At 41.9% G+C, this 25,582-nt stretch overlaps 1 protein-coding gene across 7 annotated transcripts in view; it reads left to right on the top strand.

Moving 5' to 3' along the window:
• SPTSSA (serine palmitoyltransferase small subunit A) overlaps positions 1 to 25,582 on the top strand; it is a 459,057-nt gene that overhangs the window by 307,665 nt on the left and 125,810 nt on the right. Inside the window, exons 2-3 of one of the 7 annotated variants that reach the window (XR_008705309.1) lie at positions 6,363 to 6,461; positions 20,303 to 20,669. The gene's annotated coding sequence lies outside the window, so the exon portion shown is untranslated. Of the gene's footprint in view, positions 1 to 154; positions 197 to 6,362; positions 6,462 to 20,302; positions 20,670 to 25,582 lie in introns of those variants that run through there. The other 6 variants (XR_008705308.1, XR_008705305.1, XR_008705306.1 and 3 more) reach the window with 6 other exon arrangements.

Below are 25,582 nucleotides of genomic sequence, written 5' to 3'. Positions count from 1 at the left end.
CGGTGCTCTTTCCCGCAGATCAGGATGATTCTAAGGAATGGCTGCTCCTAGGAGCAGCAGAGAAACAGGAAGTCTGGGAAGAAAGCCCTTCAAGCCTGGCCTGCAGCGGCTTCTCCTCCTGGGCTCCTCTGAGAGCCCACGGAAGGGCTACCCTCACCCTCCTCACTCGGGCTGTCTTGAAAAAACTGCCCCACAGGTAGGCCCCATGCCTTAGCTCTGCCCTTTCTATAAGGTGCCAATCCTTTTGACAGGCCACAGAGCTATGGTTCCAGCCATGCATCATGTGACGAAAGAGGTGGTACAAAGTACAGCAAATAAACTTACAATGTTTACCGTCCAACTGCAAAGCCCGACTGCCAAATAAAGCCATCTCAGTTCCACTGCAATTTTTGCAGGTAAAATTTTCAGTCAGCCACCAGAGGGTGCCCACAGAGCTCTCTGAAAATGACCCAAACCTGCAGAATTAGAAAATTTCCAGTGTGTCTAAGAATAACACCAAATATAGCTCCCTCATATATGACTGGGAGTGATGCACAGGCCAGCTAAGGAGCTGCAAGTTTGCAGGGGATGAAGAGTCAGGGTGGGAGTGATGGAAATTATCTGAATTTTAGCTAAACAAGTTGCATCTTGATTTTAAATTGGCAATTGCAATAGCACTTTGAGGATTGGCTAAGAGCGAATTTTCATTCGCAGCCAAATTCCCTTCCCCACCCTTTCTTTCCCCATCCATGTGTACAAAGGAAATGCAAATACATGTAAATATTAGGCTAAGCCACAGGCTTCTTGGAAGGTAAAGCTGCTGCTGCTTTAAAAAAAAATCCTATAATGCAAGTGAAAAGAAAGATTTTCTGAGCCACTGCTCCTGCACGAGGTGAGCGTCAGGAAAAAGAAATGGAGAAGCCGTAGTTCTCTGAAGAGCTGGCCTGGCATGGTGCCTGCCTGGGATGAGAGGAGCAGGGGAATGGCTGCCTCCCTGTCCCCAGCAGGGCTGGCAAGCAGGCTGGGTCTGGTCTCCCTGTCTTTCCAGGGCCTGGCACACTGGCTGACACACAGTAGGTGCCTGTTAATGTTTGTTGAATGAGTGAATGAATGAACAGGAAGTGAGCTGGGTGGGTAGGACACCGCCTGGGAGCTCTCAGCAGGGTGAGGGGAGAATTGGGAAACGGATGGCTGGGGTGGAAGGGTAGTTTTCCAGGGAGGAGAGGTCCCGTGTTCCACGTTAGCTTCCTCTGGTTCAGGCCCTTTCTGTGGATGTTCAAGACTCCAGATGCGATGCTTTGTTTTAATGTTGGTCAAACTGCCCAGTGGTCCCATTCATTCATAAGAAACACTCATTCACAGTTACTGGTTACCTGATGGGGGACCCTGGCAGTTATCCCCATGCCGGGGACACCAGCCTCCCTCAGCTTTAGCTCTCTGGAAATCTGGCCAGCTGGGAACTGGGTTTTGGTTGCTGGACAATTGGGCCATTTATCTCTCTGGACAAGGGGCGTGTGTGTGTGTTGTCATAATATGCCCTGTGTGTGGGATGTGTGTATGTGTTGCCATAATGCCTTGTGTGTGGTGTGTGTGTGTGTGTTGCCATAATGCCTTGTGTGTGGTGTGTGTGTGTTGCCATAATGCCTTGTGTGTGGTGTGTGTGTGTTGCCATAATGCCTTGTGTGTGGTGTGTGTGTGTGTGTTGCCATAATGCCTTGTGTGTGGTGTGTGTGTGTTGCCATAATGCCTTGTGTGTGGTGTGTGTGTGTTGCCATAATGCCTTGTGTGTGGTGTGTGTGTGTGTGTTGCCATAATGCCTTGTGTGTGGGGTCTGCCATCTACACAGCTTTTTGACACCACCTATGGCTACCCCTTGCTGGTACATAGAAGAGATGATATGTATTGATGAGATGTATTGATATTTAAAGTTAGAAATTTAGGAACAAGTTATTTTATTTAGGTTTCGGTACTTGTAATTCATCACAGAAGGAATCATGGTGTGAAGGTCTTGCAGGGTTTTAAAAGATTCCTACATATGTTCCCTTTCCAATATTTCTCCTTTAGGGTAGCTTTAATGACAATTTGGGGGGCCTTCAGATGAGCCAGGAGGGCTGCTGGCTGCAGGGCTTGGAGAAAGGGTTTGGTTTTGGGAATTAACCTTTCTCCCTCCTCCCCTGCCTAGGCTGAGTCTGTCCACCTGATTAGCACAACAATGATCAGATTTTCCCCACCAGCCTGAGAAGAATGGGTTCCTGACCAGGATCCTTTTAATTTGCAAATCTCATGCAGATGAGGCTCTGAAGATTCCTGGGCCCTCCCAGTGTTGGCCTAGCTGGGTGCTCCATACTGCATGAACTCTGCAGTAACTGAGCTTGTGTCTTCTGGATCTTTTGTTATTTCTTATCTTCACCAGGCCCTGGCACAGCACTATATACTTAGAGAAGTTTAGACCCAAGGGAGAGGCTATTAGGAAAGGGTCTCAACAAACTATGCTATGCTATGCTATGCTAAATCACTTCAGTCGTGTCCGACTCTGTGTGACCCCATAGATGGCAGCCCACCAGGCTTCCCCATCCCTGGGATTCTCCAGGCAAGAATACTGGAGTGGGTTGCCATTTCCTTCTCCAATGTATGCAAGTGAAAAGTGAAAGTGAAGTCGCTCAGCCGTGTCCGACCCTCAGCGACCCCATGGACTGCAGCCTTCTAGGCTCCTCCATCCATGGGATTTTCCAGGCAAGAGTACTGGAGTGGGGTGCCATTGCCTTCTCCGCTCAACAAACTAGTGGTAGCCAAAGCAAAGGAAAAATTTCTAGAAAGCTAAACAGGCTCCTGAAAGAATGTTCCATCAGATTGTTTTGTTAAAATAAGATCTCTCTCTCTGTGTCTCTATACATATCTGTATATACGTAGAACTGAATCACTTTGCTGTACGCAAAAGAATTCAACATTGTAAATCAACTATACTTAAAAAGTTGGAAAGAGATCTTCTCTGGAGGGGAAAATCCATTTTTTAAAAGGGAAGAAAAGAAAAGGAAAGAGAGGCAAAGAATAACTCAAACACCCTCTTTGCCTGAGCTCTCTGTTAAGAAGGATCATAGCACGGCCAAAAGACTTTGTGTCCTGTGAGATTGCAGTTCTTAAAAATAAATTCCCCTCTTCCTGAGCTAACTGGAGTGAGTTTCGTTTTCTTATAATAAAAAATTCCCTGATTTTAATTCAAAACGTTACACAGTAATGTATTGGTTGCCTAGGACTGCCGTAGCAAATTATTGTAACTGCATGACTTAAAGCAACAGAAATGTGTTCACTCACAGTTCTGGAGGCCAGAAGTCCCCATCAGGCAGGGTTGGTTCCTTCTGGAGGCTCTGAGGAAGAATCTGTTTCCATGTTCTCCCCTAGCTTTGGGGGTTTCAATAATTCTTGGTATTCCTTGACTTGTAGAAGCATTGCTCCAATCTCTGTCTTAATCTTCATGTGGTGTTCTCCCCACATGTCTCTGTGATTCTCTGTTTTTATCTCTTACAAGGAAGCTCATCAATTTGATTTAGGGCCTACCCTAATCAAAAATCATCTCGTCTAGAGATCTTTACCTTCATTACATCTTGTTGTTGTTCAGTAGCTGAGTCGTGTCTGACTCTTTTAGACCCCATGAACTGCATCACACCAGGCTTCCCTGTCCTTCACTATCTCCCAGAGTTTGCTCAAACTCATGTCCACTGAGTCGGTGATGCCATCCAACCATCTTATCCTCTGTCACCCCTTCTCCTCCTGTCCTCAATTTTTCCCAGCATCAGGGTCTTTTCCAATGAGTTGGCTCTTCACATCATGCGGCCAAAATATTGGAGCTTCAGCATCAGTCCTTCCAATGAATATTCAGGGTTGATTTCCTTTAGGATTGACTGGCTTGATCTCCTTGCTGTCCAAGGGACTCTCGAGAGTCTTCTCCAGCACCATAGTTCAAAGGATCGGTTCTTCAGTGCTCAGCCTTTGATGGTCCAACTCTCACATCTATATATGACTACTGGAAAATCCATAGTTTTAACTATATGGACCTTTGTTGGAAAAGTGATGTCTCTGCTTTTTAATAAGCTGTCTAGGTTTGTCATAACTTTTCTTCCAAGGAGCAAGTGTCTTTTAATTTTGTGGCTGCTGTTACCGGCCACAGTGAATTTAGAGCCCAAGAAAAGAAAATCTGTCACTGTTTCCACTTTTGCCCCTTCTATATTGTATTCTATTCTGAAGTGATGGGACTGGTTGCTATGATCTTAGTTTTTTGAATGTTGAATGTTAAGCCAGGTTTTTCCATTCTCCTCTTTCACCTTCATCAAGAGGCTCTTTAGTTCCTCTTTGCTTTCTGCTACTAGGATGGTATCATTTATGTATCTGAGGTTATTGATATTTCTCCAGGCAATCTTGATTCCAGCTAGTGCTTCATCCAGCTCAGGATTTTGCATGATGTACCCTGCAAATAAGTTAAATAAGCAGGGTGACAGTATACAGCCTTGATGTACTCTTTTCCCAATTTTGAATCAGTCCATTGTTCCACATCCTATTCTAACTGTTGCTTCTTGTCCTGAGTACAGGTTTCTCAGGATACAGGTAAGGTGGTCTGGTATTTTCATCTCTAAGAATCATTACATCTACAAAGCCTCTTCTTCCAAATAGGATTGTATTCTGAGGTTCTGGGTGAATATATCTTTTGGCGGGGACACCATTTACCTACTACAAACAAGGTATGTGTATGTTTATTGCTGGATTACTCAATTGGTGGGCATGTGTTTAAGCAATAAAGCAGAGGTACAGAGAAAGGGAATTTTTTTGGATGGAATATGATAAAAAAAGAAGTCCCTATGGAAAAGATTATGATTTAGGAATGCTTTTAATTTTATATTGAAGGGAGAAAGAATTCATACTTTCAGTGCCTATGGTCTCTAAATGTATTAATCAATGTAATCTGTGAATTATAAATAGTTCATGTGATTGGAAGGTGGGATGTAAGAGGAGTTATTTTGTTGTTGTTGGTTTTATTATATTTTTATAGTTATTGAGGCCACTGGTGACTTTTGCAGGAATAACCACCATATCGCTAACCTCAGAGGGTTGGGATTAAGGATTGAATGGAAGTAAGAAGATTGTTAGTGTGGATATCACTTGCAAGAAGTCTGATTGTGAACTGAGAGGAAGATTTGGGGGTCTCTGAGAGGTGGTCTGTCGTCTCTAATGTGCTGTGTGCTAAGTCGCCTCAGTTGTGTGAGACTCTTTGAGACCCCATGGACTGTAGCCCACCAGGCTCCTCTGTCCATGGGGATTCTCCAAGCAAGAATACTGGAGTGGGTAGCCATGCCCTCCTCCAGGGGATCTTCCCCACCCAGGGATCGAACCTACATCTCTTATGTCTCCTGCATTGGCAGATGGGTTCTTTACCACTAGCGCCACTCTATAGTTGATTCATAATATGCTGTTTGTGTTTGAATGCTATGATTAGCTTTAACCTCTCTCAGAGCTTCTTAGGGATGATATCCACTGATGATGTCTCTTAAACAGCATAAAACAAGTTGGTAATCAGGACCCAAAACTTCCCCCAGATGCCTTGATTCTTTGTTTAAAGCAGCACCTCACTGCCATCTTACACTTGTGGTGACCTGAGCATGCCAGCCCAGTGCCCTCTTGGCCCTTGGTACTAGCTAATTTCCCTGCCTGAATATCCTTCTTCCTTGATTACCTACTTATCTTTCAAAGCTCAGCTGGAATATTCCGTTTGTTTTACTGTGAAGTTCCTTATGAAGTTATTCGTTCTTTAGAACTCCCGTAGCACCCTTAGATTATGTACATAGAGCACTTATCACTGTACTATGAAATTCATTAATTTTCTGCCTCTCCCATTAAATCATTGAGATTGGGATCCCTGTCTTTCCTTCTTCTAGTCCTCAGCTCCTCACATAGTATTGGGCATGTAGTATGAGTTCCATGAGTGTTGACTGAATTTTGAAGTTTGCAGTTAATACGTGACTAAACACTAAGTATACGTGAAGGGGGACGTTGTTGGATGTCTTGCCAAGGGAACCAGGCAGGAGAGAGAAAAAGAGAGGGGCATAGGGCAGACTCATTATCAGCTTCCATTGCCCACTCCTGTCACTACCAGAATCCAGGTTTTGTGCAGATGTTCACCTTCTTGCAAGCAGCCATGTGCCTTGGTGGGAATTCACCTTCACCCACCCTAGGGATGGGTCTGCTTGACCTTAAGGTGATCACATTCCTATTGTCAGTAATTGATTTGGAAATGGGAAAGTCACCAAATTCTGATCAGTCATACATGGGAGACTTCTGGGAAATGTTTCCTTGTCTAAAAGAACAAAAAGAGATGCTATCTCTTCTTTCTCAAGGTGTTGTCATGTCTGGAGAGGATACTTGGAAACGCTGAAGATGTTTTTCCATCAGCCTGAGAATGGAGCCAATGACTGAGGATGGAGGAACATAAAATGGTAAGAGCCTGGATTTATAATGACACAGCCAGGGTACTGACACTGCCTATCCATCTCCCTGCTCTTTGAGAACTAGTTATCACAGTTCATGCATTTCCTTATTCTGGAAGGCGGTTTGAATCTGTTGCTATGACTTGAAACCAAAGGCATTCCAACTGAAACAACGTGCTATATAGTAAATATTCATTAATTATACAACTTTTATTTTAAAGTGGCTACAATGGCACCCCACTCCAGTACTCTTGCCTGGAAAATCCCATGGATGGAGGAGCCTGGTGGGCTGCAGTCCATGGGGTCGTGAAGAGTCGGACACGACTGAACGACTTCACTTTCACTTTTCACTTTCATGCATTGGAGAAGGAAATGGCAACCCACTCCAGTGTTCTTGCCTAGAGAATCCCAGGGAAGGCAGAGCCTGGTGGGCTGCCGTCTATGGGGTCGCACAGAGTCGGACACGACTGAAGTGACTTAGTATTAGCATAGAAATCAAAGAGCCTGTTCCTTGTGACTGTGTTGTGCACCAGGATTTGGAAAAGTAAAATATGATATTCCTATGGTCATCTCATAAGCCCAAGGTTATGCCATTCATTTGACTATGGCACTTAGGTTGTAGGGGCTAAATTTCTTTTCCTGGAAGACTAAGAAAAATCTAGTCCTGAGCTATCTGAGGGAAAGTAAACAAAGTTGTAAGACACAGACAGGAAACCTTGTTTTCATGGATCACTAACCCAAGGAAAGAGTTACTTAAGGAGATACATAAATACATTTTTAAAAATTGAAGATACAACTACTTTTAGTTACATTAAAAAAAAATCAAACCAGGGTGCCACTGGTACATAAATGAAGAGAGAGAATAGAAAATTAAGAAGTAGATCCAAATATATATAGGGATTTAGCACATGCTAAAGGTCCCATTTTGCTCCTTTGGTGGCTCAATGGTAAAAAATCCATCTGCCAATGCAGGAGATGAGGGTTTGATCCCTGTTGAGAAAAACCCTGGGAGAAGGAAATGACAATCTACTCTAATATTCTTGCTGGGAGATTCCATGGATAGAGGAGCCTGGCAGGCTGCAGTCCATGGGGTAACAGAGAATTGGATGTGACTTAGCAACTACACAACACACAAAACAAAAGGTCCCATTTCAAATCATTGGAACCACTGGGTTTTTATCAATGATATTTGGACAACAGGGTAGTTAGCTATAATAATAAGTACATAATTAAAATTGGAGCCATACCTCAAATGTTACCAAATAAATTCCAAATGGGTTACAGATTTTTAAATAGAAAAATATGAAGCCACAAAATAGGAAAAAAAAAATAAACAATTTTCTTATAATTTATGACTGAAGAGAACCTTTAAATATATGACAAGTTATAGCAGTCATAAAATAAAAGATTGAAAATATTAACCAGGTTTTAAAAAATATATCCATGCAAAAACAATCATAGCTGGGTCAAAAGTCAATGGACAAATCAGGGAATATTTTTATGTCATCACTACACAATAGGTAAGAAAAAAATAAATGCAGTAGAAAGATGGCAAAGGATGCTGTGTCAGATAACATGAATTTGCAATTTGGCAATATCAAAATGACAAATGCTAAATATTTGATTCAGGAATTCTAGTTACAGGAATTATTTATAATAATTCTATCAGTGAAAGTTGCTCAGTCTTGTCTGACTCTTTGTGACCCCATGGACTATACAGTCCATGGAATTCTCCAGGCCAGAATACTGGAGTGGGTAGCCTGTCCCTTCTCTAGGGGATCTTCCCAACCCCGGGATTGAACCCAGGTCTCCTGCATTGTAGGTGAATTATTTAACAGCTGAGCCACAAGGGAAGCCCTAATTCTATTAAATTACAGACATACTCCTATATGTAGAGATCACTTCAGTAGTTCAGTTCAGTCCCTCAGTTGTGTCCAACTCTTCACGACCCCATTGACCACAGCACGCCAGGCCTCCCTGTCCATCACCAACTCCTGGAGTCTACCCAAACTCATCTCCATTGAATCGGTGATGCCATCCAACCATCTCACCTCTGTTGTCCCCTTCTCCTCCCACATCAGTCTTTCCCAGCATCAGGGTCTTTTCAAATGAGTCAGTTCTTCACATCAGGTAGCCAAAGTATTGGAGTTTCAGCTTCAACATCAGTCCTTCCAATGAACACTCAGGACTGATTTCCTTTGGGATGGATGGTTGGATCTCCTTGCAGTCCAAGGGACTCTCACAGTTCAAAAGCATCAATTCTTCGGCACTCAGCTTTCTTTATAGTCCAACTCTCACATCCATACATGACTACTGGAAAAACCATAGCTTCGACTAGATGGACCTTTGTTGGCAAAGTAATGTCTCTGCTTTTTAATATGCTGTCTAGGTTGGTCATAACTTTCCTTCCAAGAAGCAAGTGTCTTTTAATTTCATGGCTGCAGTCACCATCTGCAGTGATTTTGGAGCCCCCAAAAATAAAGTCTGCCAGTATTTCCACTGTTTCCCTATCTATTTGCCATGAAGTGGTGGGATGGATGCCATGATCTTAGTTTTCTGAATGTTGAGCTGTAAGCCAACTTTTCCACTCTTCTCTTTCACTTTCATCAAGAGGCTCTTTAGTTCTCCTTCATTTTCTGCCATAAGGGTGGTGTTATCTGCATATCTGAGGTTATTGATATTTCTCCCGGCAGTCTTGATTCCAGCCTGTGCTTCCTCCAGCCCAGCATTTCTCATGATATAGTCTGCATATAAGTTAAATAAGCAGGGTGACAATATACAGCCTTGATGTACTCCTTTTCCTATTGGAACCAGTCTGTTGCTCCATGTCCAGTTCTAACTGTTGTTTCCTGACCTGCATACAGATTTCTCAAGAGGCAGGTCAGGTGGCCTGGTATTCCCATCTCTTACAGAATTTTCCACCATTTACTGTGATCCACACAGTCAAAGGCTATGGCATAATCAATAAAGCAGAAATAAATGTTTTTGTGAAACTCTCTTGCTTTTTGATGATCCATCAGATGTTGGCAATTTGATTTCTGGTTCCTTTGCCTTTTCTAAATCCAGCTTGAACATCTGGAAGTTCACGGTTCATGAATTGCTGAAGCCTGGCTTGGAGAATTTGAGCATTACTTTCCTAGCATGTGAGATGAGTGCAATTGTGCAGTAGTTTGAGCATTCTTTGGCATTGCCCTTCTTTGGGATTGGGATGAAAACTGACCTTTTCCAGTCCTGTGGCCACTGCTGAGTTTTCCAAATTTGCTGTCATATTGAGTGCAGCACTTTCACAGCATCATCTTTTAGGAGTTGAAATAGCTCAACTGGAATTCCATCACCTCCACTAGCTTTGTTTGTAGTGGTGCTTTCTAAGGCCCACTTGACTTCACATTCCAAGATGTCTGGCTCTAGGTGAGTGATCACACTATCGTGATTATCTGGGTCATGAAGATCTTTCTGTACAATTCTGTATATTCTTGCCACCTCTTCTTAATATATTCTGCTTCTGTTAGGTCCATACCATTTCTGTCCTTTATTGAGCCCATCTTTGCATGAAATATTCCCTTGGTATCTCTAATTTTCTTGAAGAGATCTCTAGTCTTTCCCATTCTGTTGTTTCCCTCTATTTCTTTGCATTGATCACTGAGGAAGGCTTTGTTATCTCTCCTTGCTATTCTTTGGATGGAGAAGGCAATGGCATCCCACTCCAGTACTCTTGCCTGGAAAATTCCATGGACAGAGGAGCCTGGTAGGCTGCAGTCCATGGGATCTCTAGGAGTTGGACACAACTGAGTAACTTCACTTTCACGCATTAGAGAAGGAAATGGCAACCCACTCCAGTGTTCTTGCCTTGAGAATCCCAGGGACAGGGGAGCCTGGTGGGCTGCCGTCTATGGGGTCACACAGAGTTGGACATGACTGAAGCGACTTAGCAGCAGCAGCAGCATTCTTTGCAATTCTGCATTCAGATGCTTATATCTTTCCTTTTCTCCTTTGCTTTTCACTTCTTTTCTTTTCACAGCTATTTTTAAGGCCGCCTCAGACAGCCATTTTGCTTTTTTGCATTTCTTTCCATGGGGATGGTTTTGATCCCTGTCTCTGTACAATGTCACGAACCTCCATCCATAGTTCATCAGGCACCCTGTCTATCAGATCTAGTCCCTTAAATCTGTTTCTCACTTCCACTGTATAATCGTAAGGGATTTAATATAGGTCATACCTGAATGGTTTAGTGGTTTTCCCCACTTTCTTCAGTTTAAGTCTGAATTTTGCAATAAGGAGTTCATGATCTGAGCCACAGTCAGCTTCTGGTCTTGTTTTTGCTGATTGTATAGAGCTTCTCCATCTTTGGCTGCAAAGAATACAATCAATCTGATTACAGATCAGTGTTGGCCATCTGGAGATATCCATGTGTAGAGTCTTCTCTTGTGTTGCTTGAAGAGGGTGTTTGCTATGACCAGTGTGTTCTCTTGGCAAAACTCTATTAGCCTTTGCCCTGCTTCATTCTGTACTCAAAGGCCAAATTTGCCTGTTACTCCAGATGTTTCTTGACTTCCTACTTTTACATTCCAGTCCTCTATAATGAAAAGGACATCTTTTTTGGGTGTTAGTTCTAGAAGTTCTTGTAGGTCTTCATAGGACCGTTCAACTTCAGCTTCTTGAGCATTACTGGTTGGGGCATAGACTTGGTTTACCATGATTTTGAATGGTTTGCCTTGGAAATGAACAGAGATCATGCTGTCGTTTTTGAGATTGCATCCAAGTACTGCATTTTGGACTCTTTTGTTGACTATGATGGCCACTCCATTTCTTCTAGGGGATTCTTGCCCGCAGCAGTAGATATAATGGTCATCTGAGTTAAATTCACCCATTCCAGTCCATTTTAGTTTGCTGATTCCTAAAATGTTGACGTTCACTCTTGCCATCTCCGGTTTGGCCCCTTCCAATTTGCCTTGATTCATGGACCTAACATTCCAGGTTCCTATGCAATATTGCTCTTTACAGCATCGGACCTTGCTTCTATCACCAGTCGCATCCACAACTGGATGTTGTTTTTGCTTTGTCTCTGTCTCTTCATTCTTTCTGGAGTTCTTTCTCCACTGATCTCCAGTAGCATATTGGGCACCTACTGACCTGGGGAGTTCATCTTTCAGTGTCCTATCTTTTTGCCTTTGTATACTGTTCATGGGGTTCTCAAGGCAAGAATACTGAAGTGGTTTGCCATTCCCTTCTCCAGTGGACCACATTTTGTCAGAACTCTCCACCAAGCCCCGTCCATCTTGGGTGGCCCTGTACGACATGGCTTGGCTTCTTAGACAAGGTTGTGGTCCGTGTGATTAGATTGGTTAGTTTTCTGTGATAGTGGTTTCAGTGTGTCTGCCCTCTGATGCCCTCTCTCAGCACCTAGTGTCTTTCTGGTGTTTCTCTTACCTTGTACGTAGGGTATCTCTTCATGGTTGCTCCAGCAAAGTGCAGCTGCCGCTCCTTACGTTGGACATGGGATATCTCCTCCTGGCTGCTCGCCAGAGATCTCTTATTGACAGGGTAATCATTGCAGCACCATTGGTAGTGTCAAAAATTGAATATAATGGAAATGTCCATTAATGTCCAAATATAATATAATGTCAATGGGAGAGTGGGTAGACAAATGAAGAAATGTTAATATAATGGATTACTGTTCATCATCAAGAAAAGATTGAGGTGGTCTTTGTGTATTGGTGTGGAATAATTTGTAAGATATATTAGGTGAGAAATGGCAGGTATAGAACAGAATAGTGAGTTATCATTTGTGTAAATAAAAGATGGTGAATGTATGCCTTATACAAATTCGCTTATATATTTCTGCAAGAAAAAGTAGGAAGGTGATGATGCTTATGCCTCTGGAGGGAGAACTGGGTTTCTGGAGCATGTAGTTGGGAGGGAGTCTTCACTGTATATCGCTGAATGCTTTTTGAATTGTGAACTATCTGAAGGTATTACCCATTCCAATTCCAAAATAAATAAATGACACTTAAAAAGATATTTAGAAAGGGAGAGAAGTAGAAAACCCTCAGTGCTTCAAAAAGTGAAAACTAAAAATGTTTGACTATAAATTGGATTCAGTAAATGCAGCCCACCCATATCCAGCATAAGTGGGGCGTGGCATCTCTTGCACCATTTTCAGCCCTCTGCCCCCCAACTCAGGGAGACTGGGCCTTGATTTGCCTGCCCTCAACTCCCTCCCCACCACTTTGTACTCCTCCAGCCCCAAGCCAAGCTGTCTGCCTGAGATTCTCCTCTGGGCTTCTGTATTCTTCACACCCAGGGGAGAGCAGTAAGCCGAGGGCATCCTGTATTTCTCTGGTGGGTATCGCTGATAGGAGCAATTGTTTGGAGAGTGAAAGAGTAGTTGAGACTCTTAATTTTGGAAAATTAGACTAGGACAGAAGAAAACAAAGCAACGTAGGAGGTTTTCACCTGTAGAGTAGTCTAATAGGGTGGATGAGAAGAAGTGGTATAATAATATGTCACAGAAGGAAGGAGAACCACGTACTTGTCACACTTCAGCTGAATTTTTCTCTTCCCAGAGCTCCTTAGTTGATGCCTTATTAACATCAGAGGAGATTTGATGACTTGTCATATTCAGTCCTGACTATTGAAATGAAAAGGATAGAAAATGAAAAGTATGGAAAATGAAAACCAATTGCATTCTTTAATTTTAGTCATTCTATTCTTGGAGCATATCGAATACTACTTTGGGTTCTTTCATTGTTCAGGTTATTAATAACAAAGAGCCAAAGTACTTCACATTCCTAAAGAGTCTTTCATCTCAAAGGAGCCAAGGTAATTCACTAATTCAGTTACCTACATTTGGTAATTATTTGAGGATCACTTCACCCAGGGGTGAATTTCGACGAGTTGTGTGACATAGCCAATAGTCACTTCATTCTCTAGTCAGTGCGGAAGGAAATGAATAGCTAATGCGAATGTCCTCCTGAAGGATTTGCCCAGTGAAAACTTCAGGGAGATGGATGCTGAAAGAATGTAATTAACTGCCCGAAATTAATACCTCCAACCTTACTCAAGGTTTCCTGACCTCTTTACTAGAGTCAGGATGGAGAGGTGTCTTCTCTCAGAACGGGGCTCGCTAGTAGCTGAGAGACCTGTGAACAGCAGTCACTCTGTTGCTGTATGTTTTGACTGATAATAAATGGTTTTGTATTTTTAATTTGTTCCCAAGTATTCACTGTTAGGATATAGAGATACAATTAATTTTTTTCCATTGTTGCAATTGATTTTTGTATGTTGATCTTGTTATCAGTGAACTTGCTGAATGCACTTATTAGTTCAAAGGATTTTTTTTCTTTTTTTGAGATTCCTTGGGATTTCTATGTAGACCATAATGGCATCTGCAAATAGGGGCAGTTTTAGTTCTTCATTTTGTATCTGTATGCCTTTTATTTCATTTTCTTGCCATATCGAGCTGGCTAGATCATGGCTGAATAATAGTGGTGGTAGCAGACATCCTCGTAGGCATCCTTACCTTGGACCTGATCTTAGGGGGGAAGCTTTCAGTCCTCTAGAGTTAAATATAATGTTAGTTTTTTCATAAATATTTTTTATCAAATTTAGAAAATTTCCTGCTATCCTACTTTTCTGAGTTTTTATCATCAATGGGTGTTGAATTTTGGTCAAATGCTTTTTTTGTATCAGTTGATACACACTTGTGACTTTTCCTCTTGAATTTATTAGTGTGATGGGTTACATTGGTTGATTTGTGAACAGCAGGCATTCTGATACTATCTCATTTTAAAGTTCATTTATAAGGAGTAGTATCTTAATCATGTGACCCTATTTTATGGGGAGACAATGTGGGGATCAGAAGCTAGAGTTCTTCTAGCAAAGAGCATGCAACTCAGTCCACCTCACTGAATGCAGTTCCTTTTTTCTCCTTTCCACCTACTCTCTACTATCATCCAGAGGTCGGGAAAATGCTGCTAGCTTGACAACTGCCTAATCCCCATGAGACTGGTCATCAGACAGTATACCATGGAGTGTGGCCACTGCGAAACTTGTGTTTATGGGAGCACACTCACCAGTCACCACTTCTCAGAGAGAATCACTCCACTTCTCTTCTGCATTCCAGATAGCATATGTGTGTATCTTATTACCAGAAGCTAAATCTCATCTAGATCCCTAGCAGAAAGGAAGTTGGGAAAATATGGTTTTATGCCTTCCCAGCCCCTGTGATCCAGAGGGGAGCATAGAAAAGGGTGGAAATAGAAGCTGAGGACCAAGGGGTAGTATCTAGCACTCTTTTCTACCTCGATGAATCTTACAGAAACCAGGGACCTTCCATTGTCTTTTCACAATTACTCTCCCTTAAGTCTCTTAATTTTTAATGCCATCTTTTTTGTTTTATTTCTCATATCACCATTCAAAAACCCATTCAGAGGGAAGTATTTGCAGTCTAATTGGGGTGGGAAAGTAGAGTGGAAAAAGAAAGAGACAAGATGCAATGCAAATCAAATATATTCTGTTTCAGTGATGTATTTGAGTGAGCTGTGTTCATGTAGAGATATTTGAGAATGTGAGAAAGGAAGGCAGACAGAGCCTGACTGTCTCCAGAAGAGTCTGAATTTTGGCAGCTGGGAGTGGTTGGATTGGCACCTGTGGATTGGAGACTGGGTACAGAGTGAGCAAGAGTTAAAGACAAGGGCTCACATGGGATCTGCGGCTCAGGGATGGGACATGACCCTACAGAGTGAGAGGAAGACAGGCAGTGATCACACTCAGAGAAACAGCTGGAGAATTTGAGCAGAACAAGCTGCAACTCGATTGTCAAGTCAAAGTTAATATCAAGTCTGTTGGAAAAGAGAACTTGGAGTCAGCGTCTGAGATTGCTCCAGGGACTCTGACCATGTAAGCCTCAGCTGTGCTGATTTGAGGTGGCTTAGCGTAGAGGAGAAGGAAATGGCAACCCACTCCAGTATTCTTGCCTGGAGAATCCCGTGGATGGAGGAGCCTGGTGGGCTGCCATCTATGGGGTTGCCCAGAGTTGGACACAACTGAAGTGACTTAGCAACAGCGCAACAGCAGTGTACAGGGGAGCCTTCTATAATCAGAGGGCCCTGCTTGGATCATTTTCTGGGGTTTTGAAGCTACTTCTATGGATGGGTGTGGGATTTTGTCGGACAAAGGCTGATTTCCAAGGTCTCAAGTACCTTGTGGTTTAGCTCTTTCGCCAGGGCTCAGGTGAGATGTTCTGCTGAGAGACAGCTTGATTAGGAATCCAAGTGTGGGAACAGCTCAGGAGTTTTTTTCCCTTTCTCTCCCTTCCTCTCATTCTCTCTCCCCTCCAGCCTTCCTCTCTGCCTCCATTGTCTCCTGCCCTCCCTCCCTCCGTCTCCATTTCTTCCTTCCTTCCTCCCTTTGGAAGGGCTCTCTTTCCCACGTGGAAGGCTATTGAATCCTTGGGTACAGTGGTGCATGGAGCCAGACGGGTCAGAGAGGTCAGGGCTTTGGGAGGAGCCACTGAGTGACAAGACACTTCTTAATGGACACAGCTCCTCAGCTTCCTGTGGTCTCTATTTCACCCCAGAGAGCAGCCGCCACAGGGCTCTCAGGCTCATTAGTTATTCTTTTCAAGTTTTTTATAATTAAAAATTTTTTTGGCTGTGCTGGGTCTTCGATGCTATGCGCAGGGTTTCTCTAGTTGTGGAATGTGGAGGCTCCTCTCCATTTGTGTTGTGCAAGCTTCTCATTGTGGTGGCTTCTCTTATTGTAAAGCGTGGGCTCTCAAACTCCGTCTCAGCAGTTGTGGTCTGTGGTCTCAGTAGTTGTGGTAGAAAAGCTTAGTTGCCCTGCAGCATGTGCAACCTCCCTGGAGCAGAGATGGAACCTGTGTCCCCTGCATTGGCAGGCAGATTCTTAACCACTGAGCCACTAGGAAAGTCTTCATTAGTTATTTTCCAGGGGGTTAAACCAGCTGGGTGGCTGGTTTTGTTCCTGCAGGGGTCAGGGCACTTTCACTGCTTGATAGGTAGGTGAGTGTCTATAAGTGTGGGCTGTTGTTTCCAAGAAGGACCCAAAGAGCATCAGCAGGTCCATTGGCAGTGCTAGAAAACTGTCATCTCAGGACCAGCAGTGTGCCGCATCTGTCCTTTTCACACGTGAAGAATTAAACATTTTTCTACGCCAGTGATTTTCAAATTATTTTAGCCTTTACATTCTTTTTTTTCTTTCCTCCAAATGAAATCTTACTTGGAAATTCCATGTAAAAATTAAATAGAACAGGAACTGTTCGAATTGACTAAGTGGTCAAGTTCAGATACTTATATATTCACCCCCTCACTCCGTTGAATTACATCCAAAATTTTTCTAGAATTTTAAAACACTGTGTTATGTGTTTTTAAAGCTGCTTATTACTCTTACTCAGTTTTAAGGGGAAAGAAACTAAGGCACGAAGGGACTAAAGAACTTTGCCAAGACCACGCTATAAGCTTGAATCAGTCAGAAACTGTACTCAGCTGATCTGAAGATTGGTCTAAATAAGACAGGCTTTCTTTTCTTCTCATCTAACAAGAAGTAGTCAGTGTAGGGCTGATGCGGTGGTGCCATGAGGTTTAGGGGGACCCAAACTCCTGGCAGCTCGCCATCCGCAGTCCCTAGGATAGACCCTCATCTCATGTTTATAGTATGGCTTCCGGACCTCCAGCCATCTGATTAGCATCTGGAAGATGTAGAAAGAGGAAAGACAGTTCCTGTAATGGGGGCTTTCTGGAAAGCCTCTGTCACTGTTACTTCATTTCAAGCAAGTCATAAACAGTTTTAGGCTGGGAATCCTGTCATTACCAGCAATGAAGGGGCTCTGCCAGTGATGAAGGGGAGAGTCTATACTGGGTGGGGAACTAATAGTCTGCCACAAATATGACGCTCAAACCCTGTAAGTGAGCACATATCTTGGTTCATCCTGATTGCAGACAGTCTGCTGACAGAGTTAATATTTTAGCATCTAATGTATGTTTTTCCTGTTCAGAAAAGGCTCAACTATCCTTTGTTAAGTTCACATTTTTAATTTAGAAAATGAAATAACCTAATAAATAAAATAACCTAATTTGATGGGAAGCCATCACTGCCTGTGATGTGACGTGGGACAGATACTCGACATGGACTAAGAAGAGCTGGATTCAGCTCCACCCCTTAGACAGGCCCCTTCATTGTCCAGGCTCAGTTTCCCCTATGATAAAAAGAGGAAATTAGACTGACAAGCACTGTGAACACTTCCAAGTCAAGTATCCTGCTATGATACTGTGTCTGCTGCTCCTGTCCCCTTTCCTCTGTCCTCACTTGGATTGGAATGTGACCAACCAGTGCTGCCAGTTGCTGGGCAAGAACTCATAGAAGTCATCTGTCCCTTTTCTTCTATCAGAAAGAATCACAATAAAAACCAGCCTGTTTTAAGTGCCACTGAAGATTTGTCTTCTAGACCCTAGAAAGTTGTCCTAATGTAGGTCTTCACCTAAAATGCCTCCAGCTGTAATTTATCACCTGTTTGCTCTTGCTTTTATTTGATCATGTGATTCATGTCTATCGTTTATAGGAAAACCTCAGACAAAATCAGAATTGCCATAGGATAGAGAACATTTTCCAAAGGAAGATATGGGATCCAGATTGCTCATTGTCTGTCCATGAGTTCACTTATCAGCTCATCCAGTCAATTAAAAAACCTGGGTGCCTGCTATGTGCAAATCACTGCATGGAAGAGAGGGGCTTCCACTCTGACCTGATCATGTGGCTGATAAAAGTGCTCTTGTGTGCCTGTCTCTGTCCCATGTGCATCACATTCTCATTTGGTCTTCACAACAACCATATGATGTTGGCATTTATCATGGGATTCTGTTGCTTTTGTCTGCCTCCTTTTGGCTGGAGAGGCTGCACAATACCCACTCCTCAATCATTTATTTACCTAATTTTGAGAACATCTATTATGTGCTAGGCACTAGGGATATGACGGAACAAAACAGAAAGGATTTATCTGACAGACCTGCCTGATCGTCTCCCAAGTTCATGACCCGAGTCTGGCCCATCAAGAAGCATTATATATATATATATATATATATATATATATATATATATATATATTTTTTTTTTTTTTTTTTTTTTTTAAACAGTGATTGGGCCAGGGACTGGGAGCATGACCCAAGTAGGGCTGGTTAGCCTCATACTGTGCCACATGATCCAACTCTGGTTGCTGGAAAAGAGAGAGCTTCTCTTTATTCATTCGAGCCTTAGATTCAGACTGGAGCCTTAGTTCTCTTTATTCATTTGAACCACTGTTATACTTGCCAGTTTCAGAAGCAAATAAAATTGTTTTTAGCTTAAGTTATTAGCTTGAACCACATAAAATTGCCATTTTTGCAGATTGGATATCAACAATTTCATCTGATTTACCTTAATGACTTGATTTTCTGCTGCCTGCAATTGAAGAAATCCTGACACATATGGTAGTATCATTACTTCCAGCTTAGATGAGGAAATTGAGGCTCAGAGTCATTCAGCAACTCAACAGAGTGAGAACTGAATCCCAGGTGGCTTCAAAGTCTGTGTTCTCGGTTGCCCTGGTATGAGTCCCATAACGTCAGACAAGGGCTGAAGAGAAGAGACTGCTACTCGAGGGTGGTCTGCAGACTGCACCTACTGGTCCTCGAGGAGGTAGGACGCGCCGCCCAGGAGGCGGCCCACTGTGTCACTAGCACTCTCTCTAGTTCAGCTGACCAGTTTTAATAGCGAGATTTTCTCAGTGAAGTAATCAGTGTGTTGATTTGGATTCTGGTGCCTGCTCCTTAAACAGTACCCTCATGGCTTGGCCTCAAACTGTTTTGGGGACCAGCACTTGGAGGAGCACTGGTGTAGAGGACCATCCTCCAGTCTCTTGGGACTTGCACAGAAGCCATGTCTATGCCATGTGATACTGACCCTCTCTTTGTTAGTCATAACTGATTTGCTCAGGTCATTTGTTGGAGCCCAGTTAGACCAACTGGATTTTTTTTTGTCTAAGAGTATGGAATCTTAAAAAAGAAAGGAACCAAGAGATGTTAAGTCTTTGAGCTACCAAAAACAGGAGAATAAGCCTAGAAATTTGTGTTTTCATGTTTCTGGCTGTGGTTCTTGCACTTCTGAAATGCAACTTGTCAAGTTTTCCTTACCTTTTATAAGATTGCTAATATCCTTTCAAGTAAATTACCTTTCGTCTTAAGCTAGCTAGAATTAGTTTCAAAAGAACCTTAAGTTATATTGTTGAAAAATATAGGGAAGACCGCATGTTCATGACTTAGGATTCTGTTTGTAATTTCAGTTATTTGCTAGACTATATGAGAGTGTCCCTAACAATTCTAGATTTCAGTGTTAGCTGAAAATGTTGCTACCTGATCTGGGGCACGGCTGTGACATGGAAACAAAAATGTACATCATCAATTACCCTTGGTAACTAAAGACTCTGATACAGACTGAACATCTAAATTAAAGTAAATAAATAATCAACCTTTGTTAGTTTAGCTATAGATAAATAGAACCTAAATGAATGAACTGACTCATTGCTAACATTAGAAACATTACTACTTCGGGGCTATAGCATTGACATCAGCCATCTAGCTGCTTTAAAAGAAGAATGACTATTTGTTCTGGGAAAACAAGCATCATCTCACAGCTAAGTTCAAACAAGTTCTTGAATTCAGTTGGTTTGGGGAAAATATATGATGGATATACAAGCTGAATCCTGTTATGACTTGGCCATATCTTTTTAGATACAATATTTGATTAAAAAATAGTATTTGGATATCTTCTGAGATCATCTCACTATTTGAAATTGCAAGTCCTATTAGAGGCAGCTCCTTCTGGGTTGGTGAAAGAAGCAGTGAAAAATGGAAGCTTGAACATGCATCTTTAGCAGCTGGAAGGTGCTGCCTGGAGTGATGGCAGAAGGAGAAAGGGAGCAAACGCAGCATGCCTGCTGCTCTTACTGCAACGGAGGAAAACCAGCACTGGATGGTGCTGGGAGAGGCTTCATAAGCTTGACACTTTCATCATGTATTTCTGAATCCAGACTATTATCTCTTATATGTTCACCTAGAACGTCTGCAATCTTGGTTTTGAATGGCTTAATCTATTTTAAAGGATATCCAGAAGTGATCAAGATAATTCTTATATTCTTTCGCTCTTCCTATTTAAACATTAAAGTGCTTATAGTAATAGACATCTTTGCTTGCATAGCCAAGAGGTTCACCTACAAATGCTTTCTGTATAGAAAAAAAAAACTTGAACCTGAGATACAAATATCTAATTCCTTACATTTAAAACCTCTTCTTAGACAGTTTCTGTTTAAAATCCCGTGATTTATATGCAGAGTTCTTTTTTCTTAATTGTATCGCTGGACATATATTAGATATAATCTATAAGACTCTCAACATGATATCATATATCCAATATTTTTATTGTACTAAATTTCAGGGCTAATTTAAGTCTAAACTCTTTATTTTAGAAAATCAGTAACAGCAACTAATTAGCACATCTCATTCTGGATGTATTTGCCAACCAATTTCAGAGACTCATTTGCCTGTTAAGAGATTTTATTGAATACCAGCACCACAGTCTCTCCTTTTTTTCTAGTAAACAGCTCATGCTTATTATCTTATTACAGGAATGCCACTGGTTAAAGCAGGCTCTGAATATAAATAGCCATATTACTGCCATCAGGCATCAATGTTTATTTAGTGGCTGTGAGTCATGCATACCTCTTTGATCGGGTTTGGAATGAGCTGTTGCAGTTTTTGTTCAAAAAGGTTATTTGCAAAGGCTACAGAAGTATCAGTTAGATTAAACATGAAATTAATCAGTGTGGAATTTTATCAGCCATTTCTGCCACCAAACACCAGGTGTCAAGAGCATGTGCAAATGAGGGCTGAACATAATGAAGCCGGGGGACAGCTTGGTAGGGAGATCAGAAAGGATTCCAAGAGGTGTACCATGCTCAGAGACAAAAGACGGAGGGAGGGAGGAAGGAAGGAAGGAAACACTGGAAGCGTAGTAAATCATCCTGAACTCCTCGGCAGTTTCACATAGCATATCATATATCCCAGTATATGGAACGCAAGTCAGATGACCCAAGTTGATCTGAGCTCTGCCCTGCCCAGTGATCTTTGGAAAACTACTTAATGCATACACATATTGCATAGCATACATGAATTAAAAAGCATCCATACATAATGTAATACATATACATATATATTTGTATCTATACACAACCCACTTGCCAGTGCAGGAGACATAGAGAGATGTGGGTTCAATCCCTGGGTTGAAAAGATCCCCTGCAGGAGGGCATGGCAACCCAGTCTAGTATTCTTGCCTGGAGAATCCCTTGGACAGAGGAGTCTGGTGGGCTACTGTCCGTGGGATTGCAAAGAGTCAGACATGACTGAAGCAACTTAGCATATATATATACAGACACAGACACATATAACATATATATGTCTTTAGATTTAACATGTCTTTAGACTAAAAATATCAGCAAGAGATTGACTCAAGATAGCTTTCATATGGTTTTAGTTGATTAAACTCTGTTGGTGGAGGAGATGTGGTCCTTCAACTAGAGGGCTCACTCAAACTGGGTCCATCCATTTGTCCAGCATTGAGTGGATACACCAGCTTGTCAGGGACATGTGCTGAGAGAGGCCTGTGAGTAATTATAACATTCCATGTTTAGTACTATGATGACTGCCACCATAAATTCCTGGTGACCTCATTCTCAACCTGGACTTCATCACTGCTCAGCAGTTCGATAGCCTTCTACTGGGTGGTTCTCCCAGCCACTGTCCCCACTACCCATTTCTAACATTCCCCACTCTCATCAAGCTTCTGACTTCCAGCTTCCAGTTCCTCTTACTCTCAGTAGATGATCTAACCTTCCCTACAGTGAAAATACATTTTACCTACATTCACACTTATAGTCTCCTTCTCCCTTATTCTTATCACAGGGAATGTCTTTCCTCTTAGACAGTTGTTGTATCTGTGATTTGGATGCCATTTCTTTTCAGTCTTTTCTTCATCCAGAATCTTCCATTCTTTCCTCTCAACTAGCTCTTTCTCATCAGCAGATAAAAATGCTTAGTCTTTCTAAATTTAGAAAATCCTCCTTTGAAGAATTACAGAACCAACTAGAAAACAAGGTTTAAAATGGCAATAAGTACATATATATCAATAATTACTTTAAATGTCAATAGACTAAATTTCATGATCAAAAGCCATAGAATGGTGTGTGTGAGTGCTAAGTTGCTTCAATTGTGTCTGACTCTTTGTGACCCTATGAACTGTAGCCCCCTCAAGCTCCTCTGTCTATAGGATTCTCTAAAGAATATTGGAGTGAGTTGCCATGCCCTCCTCCAGGGGATCTTCCCAACCCAGGGATTGAACTTGCGTCCCCTGGGTCTCCTGCAATGGGCAAGCAGGTTCTTCACCACTAGGCCACCTGGGAAGCCCCATGGAGTGGCAGATGGGATTAAAAAACAAGAAACTACAAACTTAATTGATGTCTATAAGATACTACATACAAAAAAACCCCAGAATACACATTCTTTTCAAGTTTGGTTGGAATGTTCTCTAGGAAAGACCCACATACTAGGTTACAAAAACAAGTCTCAATAAATTTAAGAGGATAGAAATTATTTCAAGCATCTTTTCTGACCACAACAGTATGAAATTAGAAGTCAACCACAGAAAGAAAACAGAGAACACACACATGGAGGCTAAGTCACATGCTACTTAAAAACCAGTGGGTCAACAATAAAAGAAATCAGAGAATACCTCAAGACAAATGACAGTGAAAATACAGCCTTACAAAATCTGCAGAATGTAGCAAAAGCAGATCTAAGAGGGAAGTTCATAGTGATACAGGCCTTCCTCAAGAAACAAGAAAAACCTCAAGTAAGCCACCTCATTTACCACCAAAAAGAATTCAAAATAGAACAAATAAAACCCAAATTAAGCAGAAGGAAAAAATAATAAAAGATAAGAGAGGAAAATAATTATATAGAGACCAGAAAAAAATAATTAAAAAGATCAATAAAACCAAGAACGGATGTTTTAAAAAGTTAAACAATTTGACAAACCTCTAGTCAGGCTCACCAAGAAGAAAAGAGAGAGGACATACATAAAATAAAAAATGAAAGAGAAGAAATAACAACTGACACTGCAGAATTACAAAAATTCAGAAGAGAATACTCTGAACAGTTGTATGCTAACCAATTGGACAACCTAGAAGAAACAGACAAGTTTCTGGAAACATACAGCCTGCCAAAACTGAGATAACAAGAAATGAATCACTTTGAATAGATCAACTACTAGAAGTTTAACTATAGTAATAATTAAAATTATTTAATTTTAACTCAGCAGTGGCCACAGGACTGGAAAAGGTCAGTTTTCATTCCAATCCCAAAGGCAATGCCAAAGAATGCTCAAACTACCGCACAATTGCACTCATCTCACACGCTAGGAAAGTAATACTCAAAATTCTCCAAGCCAGGCTTCAGCAATACGTGAGCTGTGAACTTCCAGATGTTCAAGCTGGTTTTAGAAAAGGCAGAGAAGCCAGAGATCAAATTGCCAACATCCTCTGGATCATCGAAAGAGCAAGAGAGTTCCAGAAAAACATCTATTTCTGCTTTATTGACTATGCCAAAGCCTTTGACTGTGTGGATCACAATAAACTGTGGAAAATTCTGAAAGAGATGGGAATAGCAGACCACCTGACCTGCCTCTTGAGAAATCTGTATGCAGGTAAGGAAGCAACAGTTAGAACTGGACATGGAACAACAGACTGGTTCCAAATAGGAAAAGGAGTATGTCAAGGCTGTATACTGTCACCCTGCTTATTTAACTTCTATGCAGAGTACATCATGAGAAATGCTGGGCTGGAAGAAGTACAAGCTGGAATCAAGATTGCCGGGAGAAATATCAATAACCTCAGATATGCAGATGACACCACCCTTATGGCAGAAAGTGAAGAGGAACTAAAAAGCCTCTTGATGAAAGTGAAAGAGGAGAGTGAAAAAGCTGGCTTAAAGCTCAACATTCAGAAAACGAAGATCATGGCATCTGGTCCCATCACTTCATGGGAAATAGATGGAGAAACAGTGGAAACAGTGTCAAACTTTATTTTTCTGGGCTCCAAAATCACTGCAGATGGTGACTGCAGCCATGAAATTAAAACATGCTTACTCCTTGGGAGGAAAGTTATGACCAACCTACGTAGCATATTAAAAAGCAGAGACATTATTTTGCCAACAAAGGTCCATCTATTCAAGGCTATGGTTTTTCCAATGGTCATGTATAGATGTGAGAGTTGGACTGTGGAGAAAGCTGAGCACCAAAGAATTGATGCTTTTGAACTGTGGTGTTGGAGAAGATTCTTGAGAGTCCCTTAGACTGCAAGGAGATCCAACCAGTCCATCCTAAAGGAGACCAGTCCTGGGTGTTCATTGGAAGGACTGATGCTGAGGCTGAAACTCCAATACTTTGGCCACCTCATGCGAAGAGTTGACTCATTGGAAAAGACCCTGATGCTGGGAGGGATTGGGGGCAGGAGGAGAAGAGGACGACAGAGGATGAGATGGCTGGATGGCATCGCTGACTTGATGGACATGAGTTTGGGTAAACTGTGGGAGTTGGTGATGGACAGGGAGGCCTGGCATGCTGTGATTCATGGTGTCACAAAGAGTCGGACAGGACTGAGCGACTGAACTGAATAATTGAAATAGACACTCCTTGCAGACAAGCATCCCAGACCAACTGAATAGGTTCACTGGGGAATTCTACCAGTGAACTGAAATTCTTCCAAACAAAAAAAGAGGGAACACTCCCAAATTTATACTGTGAAGGCACCATCACCCACCCTGATACTAAAACCAAACACATTACAAAATTAAGAGAAAAAAAATTATAGGACAATATCTTTCATGAGTACAGATGCAAAAATCATCAAAAAAATATTCAGAAACCAAGTCCAACAGCACATAAAAAGGATCATACACCATGATAAAGTTGTTTTCACCTAGGGTCACAAGGATAGTTCAACATATGCAAATCAATCATGTGATACACCA

This window comes from Bubalus kerabau, chromosome 19, assembly GCF_029407905.1.
Source record: "Bubalus kerabau isolate K-KA32 ecotype Philippines breed swamp buffalo chromosome 19, PCC_UOA_SB_1v2, whole genome shotgun sequence".
NCBI classification, from domain to species: Eukaryota; Metazoa; Chordata; class Mammalia; order Artiodactyla; family Bovidae; genus Bubalus; species Bubalus kerabau.
The sequence above is the reverse complement of the archived record's forward strand: the minus strand, read 5'-3'. Positions and strand labels throughout refer to the sequence as shown.